General features: G+C 35.9%; 1 protein-coding gene across 1 annotated transcript in view; it reads right to left on the bottom strand.

Moving 5' to 3' along the window:
* Positions 1-6,536, bottom strand: part of tbxa2r (thromboxane A2 receptor) — a 33,429-nt gene extending 26,893 nt beyond the window's left edge. The window contains exon 1 of the mRNA XM_062028066.1: positions 6,328-6,536. The gene's annotated coding sequence lies outside the window, so the exon portion shown is untranslated. The remainder of the gene's footprint in view (positions 1-6,327) is intronic.
* Positions 6,537-8,962: the final 2,426 nt, after the last annotated feature.

An 8,962-nucleotide genomic window follows, 5' to 3' on the forward strand; every position in this document is an offset into this window, starting at 1 on the left:
ATCTGGAATGTGTGTGCAAAATGGCTCTAAGAAGGGAGGCGATCGCGCTGCAAAGACAGACGACTGAGGGAAGAGTATTCAACGTCAACATATTTAGACCATAAAAAATAAAAATATTAGACATATCGTCAATTCAGCAGTGACATTTTATAGCTGTGGGATGACTTACGGGGTTGATTAGAACAAATTCAATTGAGCCATTTTGGTGTCTGCTGGCGGTTTTTTTTAACGGTGTTCATTTTTATTCTTGCAATACACATTTTCTTGCGTCTGACGTGCCATCACAACACTGCAGTGTCTCCCAGAGCGCACCTTCAGCGTGCTAAAAGAGGGTTTTGTTGTCCAGATCAGTGTTTTTCAACCACTGTGCCGTGGCTCACTAGTGTGCCGTGAGATACAGTCTGGTGTGCCGTGGGAGATTATCAAATTTCACCTATATGGGTTAAAAATATTTTTTGCAAACCAGTAATTATAGTCTGCAAATTATGTGTTGTTGTTGAGTGTTGGTGCTGTTGAGAGCTCGGCAGAGTAACCATGTTATACCATACCATATCAGTAGGTGGCAGCCGGTAGCTAATTGCTTTGTAGATGTCGGAAACAGCGGGAGGCAGGGTGCAGGTAAAAAGGTGTCTAATGCTTAAACCCAAAATAAAGAAAGGGTGAGTGCCCCTAAGAAAAGGCATTGAAGCTTAGTGAAGGCTATGCAGAACGAAACTAAAACTGAACTGGCTACAAAGTAAACAAAAACAGAATGCTGGACGACAGCAAAGACTTACTGTGGAGCAAAGACGGCGTCCACAATGTACATGACAATCAACAATGTCCCCACAAAGAAGGATAAAAACAACTGAAATATTCTCAATTGCTAAAACAAAGTAGATGCGGGAAATATCGCTTAAAGGAAGACATGAAACAGCTACAGGAAAATACCAAAAGAAGAGAAAAAGCCACCAAAATACGAGCGCAAGACAAGAACTAAAACACTACACAGGAAAACAGCAAAAAACTCCAAATAAGTCAGGGCGTGATGTGACAGGTCGTGACAGTACACCTACTAAGAGACAAGAGCTATATTGATGCATTAGGCCCACACTGTCTGTCTTGATTTCTACAACTAACAAAACACATTCTGGTCTATGTTATTTTACGCTATGTCAGGCATTAACATGTTGAATTATGGCTACTGTGTAAACTTAAAAAAATAGATTAAATGTTTTCACTTCCAATACAATACCAATATTTTAGCCTATCCAGTAGTTAGATCTTGTTTTCTTACACTTCTGAGAGTCTCATTTGCAAGTATACATTTTAGTTCGTCTCGCGTTGCCGTAGTCAGGAAATAGTCTTTTGCCATTAAGTTGAATGTGCCAGTCTTTTATTTTGTTGAGCCCTCCAAAGTGTTTATACTGTAAACATTGTACTTATTATTACACACCAGCTTTGTGATTGTAATGTGCATCTTATTTGTAGTTTTGATGACCAAATTTGGACGTGTTGAAATTGCACTGTTTGGTTTGGTTGAACTTTAAAAAATTGTAAAATCGCTAATGCTAATTAGTAGCATGTGTATACATGGCATAGCCAATGTAAATTAGCGTAGAGCTAGCACATTTGTTTTAATGCATTTCTTTTGTATTGGAATGTCACTGAGAAACTATTTTTACATGTCATGTAAGGTATATTGAGCAGGGCCGGCCCGTGGCATAGGCCGTATAGGCAAATGCTAAGGGCGCCGTCCATCAGGGGGCGCCACGCCAGTGCCACAAATGTTGGAGGAAAAATAAAAAATAAAAAAAAATACTAAATACATAAAATAATCCCACGTTAATTAAAATGCAAAGTAAAGCCTATTTAATAGAAATATTATTTGTTACAACATTACGCCCCCCCCTCCCCCGGCACGGTGCGCCCCCTCCCTTCCCGTATCATGACTCTTTTTGGACGTCACCACATAAAAAAAATCAACACAAGATGTCAAAACGGCCAAAACTGTCAGGTGCCCAGGGGAGAAAAGAAGGGGAGAAACGAGAAAAAGACAGAGGTAGCAGGTAGGTAACGTTAGCCTACATGAAATTATTTGTCTGTTACAGAATGTGATAGTAACCTGTCTTTTTAGCATTAAGCTAATGTTACATGATTCGGCAATTGCTAATCAATAAATAGCTAGTTCTGTTTTAACGTCGGGTTAATATTGTGGAGGGGGCTAAATTGTTATGGAAAATAATAATGTAACGTTAGGTAATTACAGTACTCCCTGGTGTACAGTAATTTGTAAGTCATTCTAGTTAATGCAATATTAAAAAGCACAAATAGAGAACTCTGTAGGATCCCCTTTTTTTGTAATGTAGTTGTTAAAGTCGTACTGGTTTGATATCTTGTTTTGTGCAGTGCCTTATTTATATTGTATTTTTAATTTATTTTATGCAACTTGTTGACACGTTTTATTTTGTGTTTATGTATGTAAAAAATATTGTATTTCATATATTCATTTTTTATTTTTTGTATTCATTTTTTATTTTTTGTATTCATTTATTTATCCATATTTGTTTTTATCTTGTTAACTATTCTGATTGTTAATTTGCTTTCTTTAAGTAAAAAAAAAGGTCAAAGACAAAGCTATTCGGTTTCTTGTGAGTATATACACTTCACTGCCGATGTGGGGGGGCGCCACCTAAAATCTTGCCTAGGGCGCCAGATTGGTTAGGGCCGGGCCTGATATTGAGTTCCTATATCGGACATTGGAGAAGCAGATCGATATAATCCAATTGGTGTGTTGTTTTTTTGCTGATATCAGACTTCTAACCGATATTAATCTCGTATTGAGACACTACTATTAAAAAAGTATCAAAACACATTTTTAACCCTTTTAAAGACTGAAGAAAATAGTATTATCGACGGAGCCCCTAAAGGGACATGGGGGAAAAAAAATTTGTATTTGTATTTTTTTTTTTTTTTTAGACATGTATCTCGTGCGCACGAGAAACTATCTCGTGCGCACAAGAAACTTTCTCGTGCGCACGAGAAACTTTTTATAAAGTTATAAAAAAATGTTTTAAAAAAATTATACATTTTTTTTCTTTTTTTCTTTTTTTTGAAATGTATCTCGTGCGCACCAGAGTTTCTCGTGCGCACGAGATACATGTCTAAAAAAATATATATATATAAAAAATGTTTTTCTCCCATGTTCCTTTAGGGGCTCTGTAATTATCAATACCAAAAAATAACAAAAATAACATGAATTATTGTTTTTTTTCGCCCCCTAATACAAGTTTCTCAAATGTACAAACATTTGGAGATGTAATTTTTTTTATTTGCCACTGTTTTGTATTATGTTGCTTTAAGAGAGACTTTCTGCATTTTATATTTTGTTCATGAAAATATCTGTGCATAAATATTCATGAATAAGGCTCACGGGGAAATAAATAGGCAGCATAAAAAATATAAACAATGCAATGATCGTACAAATATTTAAACACCTATCAACACATTGTCTCTAATTCATTATTATTGTTTTTTTTGTCCAACTCTTGCCTAGCGACATAAAGAAAAAATGTGTAAATACAACACACAGCTACTGCTTTTGCATTAGGTGTTAGATAAATACATTATACTGGGGACACCTAAAATACTTTTTGAAGAGGAAACCGGGGACAGTATGTGAAATAAAAGTCGACTACACCATCATGAGGTCCTTTACGGCCTCAACAAATTTGAATATGAGACAGACGGTGCGCGACGCCAAGTGCGGCCATGAAAAACCTTTCAAGTACTCCATTAGCCAAAAGTGCCTATTATCTACAAATCAATACGACAGCATGTCATATTCAGACATGCAAATGGCTATTGAGAGTAACAGGAAGCCTGAAAAAGGCTGAAGCTGGGAAAAGCAAGAGTTAATCATTAGATGCAATGATTAGTGTAACTTGCTTAGGTCATTTTGAGATATTCGTTGAGGTTGAAATTCTATATATTATAAATACTATACAACTTGTGGCAAATTTCACTTTGGAGGATCCATTAAAATCAAAAAATGTGACGCTGCGAGGCATTTTTATAAAGGGTCGTATGGGACTACATTTAATAAATAAACACATCTTTGAATAATTACTTATGTGTGTCATTAATTCATTACAATTAAATACATACATGTGTTATTAAATGTATTAATGTATCTACTGTAATATCACATTTAATTATTTGATTTATTATTTACTTATTTAAATAATTATTTAATTAATTGAGTCATGATTCAATTAATTAATTATTCTATGATTTACATTTTGTCTAATAAAGTTAAAGTTAAAGTACCAATGATTGCCACACACACACTAGGTGTGGCGAAATTATTCTCTGCATTTGGCCCATCACCCTTGATCACCCCCTGAGAGGTGAGGGGAGCAGTGAGCAGCAGCGTTGGACGCGCCCGGGAATCATTTTTGGTGATTTAACCCCCAATTCCAACCCCTTGATGCTGAGTGCCAAGCAGAGAGGTAATGGCTCCCATTTTTATAGTCTTTGGTATGACTCGGCCGGGGTTTGAACTCACGACCTACCGATCTCAGGGCGGACACTCTAACCACTAGGCCACTGAGTAGGTCAAACTCAGCCATCAAAGTCAGGGGACGGGGTCAACACAAATCTAGTCCAATGATTGCTTTCCTCTGAACTGTGGAAGTCTTTCAAAACATGGCAGCTAATGGAGGATAAACTTGTACTTTTTCAGGTTGTTGGTGGTAGACATTTTAGACCCTGCGGAGTATGTGGAAGCAAGACGTGCTGAGTTAAGGGAGAGGGATTTATTGAAGTTGTCGGAGTTATTTACACACTTTCAGATCGAGATCTCGACCATTACTCCTACGCTGTGGAAACGCGGGGAAACCAATCAGGTGTTTGGAACCGCCCACTGACTTTGACAATTGAGATTGACACAAGTTCTGAAGCACTAGTTCATGAAATACTCAGATAAATAATTAGAACATTAAATAATTAAGTACATTTTTGAAATAATAAAATATTGAAATCAATATTTCATTATAAAAATTATTAAATATTAAATACATTTTTAAAATATTGAAATCAAGAAGTAATTATATGATGAGAAATAATTTATTAAATCTGAAATAATTAATTAAATGACTCAATAATCAAATAATAAAGTCAATAAATAATTAAATTATGAAATAATTAAGTACATATTGAAATGTTACATATTGAAATCAATATTTTAATTAAATGATAACATAATAAAATATTGAAATAATAAAATATTGAAATCAATAATTCATTAAATAATAAAATAATGTATTGTATCTGAAGTAATAATTAAATGACTAAATAATCAAATGTAATCTTACATAAAATTAATTACTGACATTTAATAACGCATTTATGTACTTAATTCCAATTACATTTAAATAAAGTATTACTTACTTATTAGATTTTGTTCCGTGTGACCGTCCATACTGGAGCTTCTCAGCGTTAAAAAAAAATGTCTCTGAAACCAACTCATACACTCAGATATTCTCCTGAGAACCAGTGTCCTCTGTAGAGGACATTTGTCAACTTATTTTGTCAGCGTAACACATTTTTGTAAAAAAAACAAAAAAACAAAAAGAATAAATAAATAACTCAAATGTCAACTGCAAGGGACACTGGTTACCCGAAGGTTATACTGCAACTACGCATTCTTAAATATTTACATAATGCACTTCATTGTGATAATTAACAGTTGTGTATTATAATAATAATAATAATAATAATAATAGTAGATTTTATTTGTAAAAGCACTTTACATTGAACAAACAACCTCAAAGTGCTACAGTGCATTTAAAAAACAACAACACAAGAACCACAAATAGCTGCCCAAACAAGTAAAATAAATAGTCAAATAAAATAAAAACTAGAACAGCCTAATAACTAGAACTAGCACACACACATCTATCTATCTATCTATCTATCTATCTATCTATCTATCTATCTATCTATCTATCTATCTATCTATCTATCTATCTATCTATCTATCTATCTATCTATCTATCTATCTATATATATAAAAAGGTTTTAAGCATTATTTATAATTTATTTATATTTATTATCACTTTATTTTAATAATTAACAGTTGTGCATTATCACTTTATTGTAATAATTAACAGTTGTGTATTATCCAAGCCAATGTTTTTCCCTCTAAACTTTTAAAAACACACATATCATGTTAGTATTTATGTTTCTCCCCCATGGAAATGCAATGACTGCAGTCCTCTCATATTAACACGAGAAAACCGCCATGCATTTTGTATGTCAATCAAGTAATAAGTTGGTGTTTCTTACCATTCCAGGTGGTTTTGGAAGCTGACTTGGAGTCTCCCATCCAGGCGTCAGTCTGCACTTGCTACAGTCATGGATCTAATACCAATAATCAGAGAAGAAAGTGAGTGTGTACAATATGATACAGGAGCGACAAAAGTTGAAGTCTTAACCATAACCCTTCCACATCCCCACTCGTCTCTCTCCCTTGCGCTGCAACTCAGCTCCCAGCAGCTCAGATACTCATCTCCACCCTGAGTCACGCTTCCTTGAGCTCCCTCCAAAAGGGGAAGGACTTTGGGAAGACACAACACACTATTTTAGGCAAGAATGTGCTACACTGTGAAAACATTCCAAAGCAACAATTAGATATTCATAAATGGTCCTAAGGAGAACACATGTCTTAATTTGACGGGTGAAGGGACACATCATCCTAATTTTGCGGTCTAAGTACAAAATGATACAAATAGGCGATTAAAAATAGCTGCTATAAACACATTTCTAAACATCCCTATCGGAAAATGAGCCTTCATTATCTCTGTTTTATGTTACGTATGGTTTGCATGTCTGTGTTAGACATAAGCAGTGAAGATGTAGACCAGGGCTTCTAAAATCAAAGGGGAGTAAATCATTTATGAAGGGGACTTTTTTCTTTTTTTTTTATTGAGTAGGAATGCATGAACATAAAAGCTTTACAGTAAACCTGACCTTATACAGCAGGCCTGGGCAATTATTCTGACTTGGGGGCTAAATTTAGAGGAAACAAATGTGTCTGGGGGCCGCTATTATTTTTAGGAACACTAATACAAAACCTCACAATAATGTTTGATTCAATACTAAAAACGTTACGACAGACCGCCTTAAAAAACGGAATGGGATTTCAAATTTTTTTTACCGAATGAGAGACCCAGAATGTACATGAAAAACAACAATGTGGGATTTACAATTGTCATAACGACTTTGGGTTGTTCGTTTTCCCGAGTTGCAATGAAAGTTGGAGTGGACAAGGCGTGAAGGTGAGTACATATTTATTTTAACACTATAAGCTACAAAAAAGGATGCAAACAAAAGGCGCGCTCAAGGCGGAGATAAACTTGGCTAAGAAACAAAAACTACCATTTTTTATAAGTGGTTGATTTATATAGGCTAGCAAGGTAAAGTTTTGTACCTGACAAGTTTCGGCTATCTTGCTTCTGCAGCCTTCCTCAGAAGTGTCACATGATGTTAGTGTGACGTCATCTGTGACGTGTTATATGGATTGTTCCATCCCACCTGAAGTGGTGGGATGGCGATGTCCCCTGGTGTGCGTCGGGGGTAGGGCGGGGCGCCCCCTGTCGTCCGGATGTCCACCAAACGGCCGGGGGCGGCCCTGCAGGACTGTGTCCCAGGTGTGGGATAGTTGTAGTAGGCTAAATGAACCTCTTAAACAAAAACTACCACGAAGGCAAAACTATGGACAATAAACAAAAACTTACTTGGAACGCAGAGAACTAAGGCATGGATTTCAGAGGTATAATCAGGTAACATGGGTGTCAAGGAGGTAACAGAGTTAATGTCGCCAGGCTGACTTCCTGGCAACTATCGGCTTAAATAATAGTGACATGATTAGTGAAAACAGGTGCGTGACTCAAAATGTGAAACAGGTGAAACTAATGGTTGCTATGGTGACAAAACAAGGGAGTGAAAAAGCAGGAACTAAGTGTCCAAAAAACAATTAGCATATGGCCAAACAAAAACATGATCACACAGACATGACAACAATATTAACTATGAAGGATAAAACACTGAATATTGACAACATATGAACGTCACCCCCCCTCTCCATCCACATATTTTACAATCAATAAAAATGCAACAAACACAGTGAAATATGAACACCAGGGGTAAAAAAAACCCCACCTACAATCTGATATATGTGATATATCACTAAGCTTTAGAACTTTGTTGTAAAATCTCCTTCCACGTCTGTCCCTGACACCCACATTTCAGGCTCTGGAAACACTCTGTGGAAACGCTCCCCACCCACACTGCTTGGTACCTCGTCTGAGCTGCTGTCACTTAGATTACCATAGTAACTAATTAGATTATCATAGTAACTAATTAAATGGCCATAGTAACTAATTAGATTTACATAGTAACTAATTAGATTTACATAGTAACTAATTAGATGACCATAGTAACTAGTATATCATGCAGATTCCAAGCATTGAAAGACTTAGTATAGTTGAAGACTTACGGTCATTAGAAAACATCACTGCACATCATAATGGCAGCTACACTTTACATCTTAAAGATCTAAAAAAAATTATTTGGGAATGTCCGGCGGGCCAGATTGAAAAGCTTAACGGGCCGCATGTGGCCCCTGGGCCTTAATTTGCCCAGGACTGTTATACAGTATAAGGATGTAATGATATGAAAATGTCATGTCACGGTTATCCAAAATTGACCAAAATGATCACGTTCATATTGCGGTATTGTTGAATGTGCTCTAAAAGTACTTATGAACACAATTTTTGGACCAAGTTATTTAAAAAAAAAAAAAAAAAAAAAAAAAAAAATAGACACAATGTAGACCAGGGCAGCACAGTGGCACAGGGGTTAGTGCGTCTGCCTCACAATACGAAGGTCTTGGGTTCGATCCTGCGCTCGGGATCTTTCT

The sequence above is a fragment of the Entelurus aequoreus genome, linkage group LG19, assembly GCF_033978785.1.
Source record: "Entelurus aequoreus isolate RoL-2023_Sb linkage group LG19, RoL_Eaeq_v1.1, whole genome shotgun sequence".
Taxonomy (NCBI): domain Eukaryota; kingdom Metazoa; phylum Chordata; class Actinopteri; order Syngnathiformes; family Syngnathidae; genus Entelurus; species Entelurus aequoreus.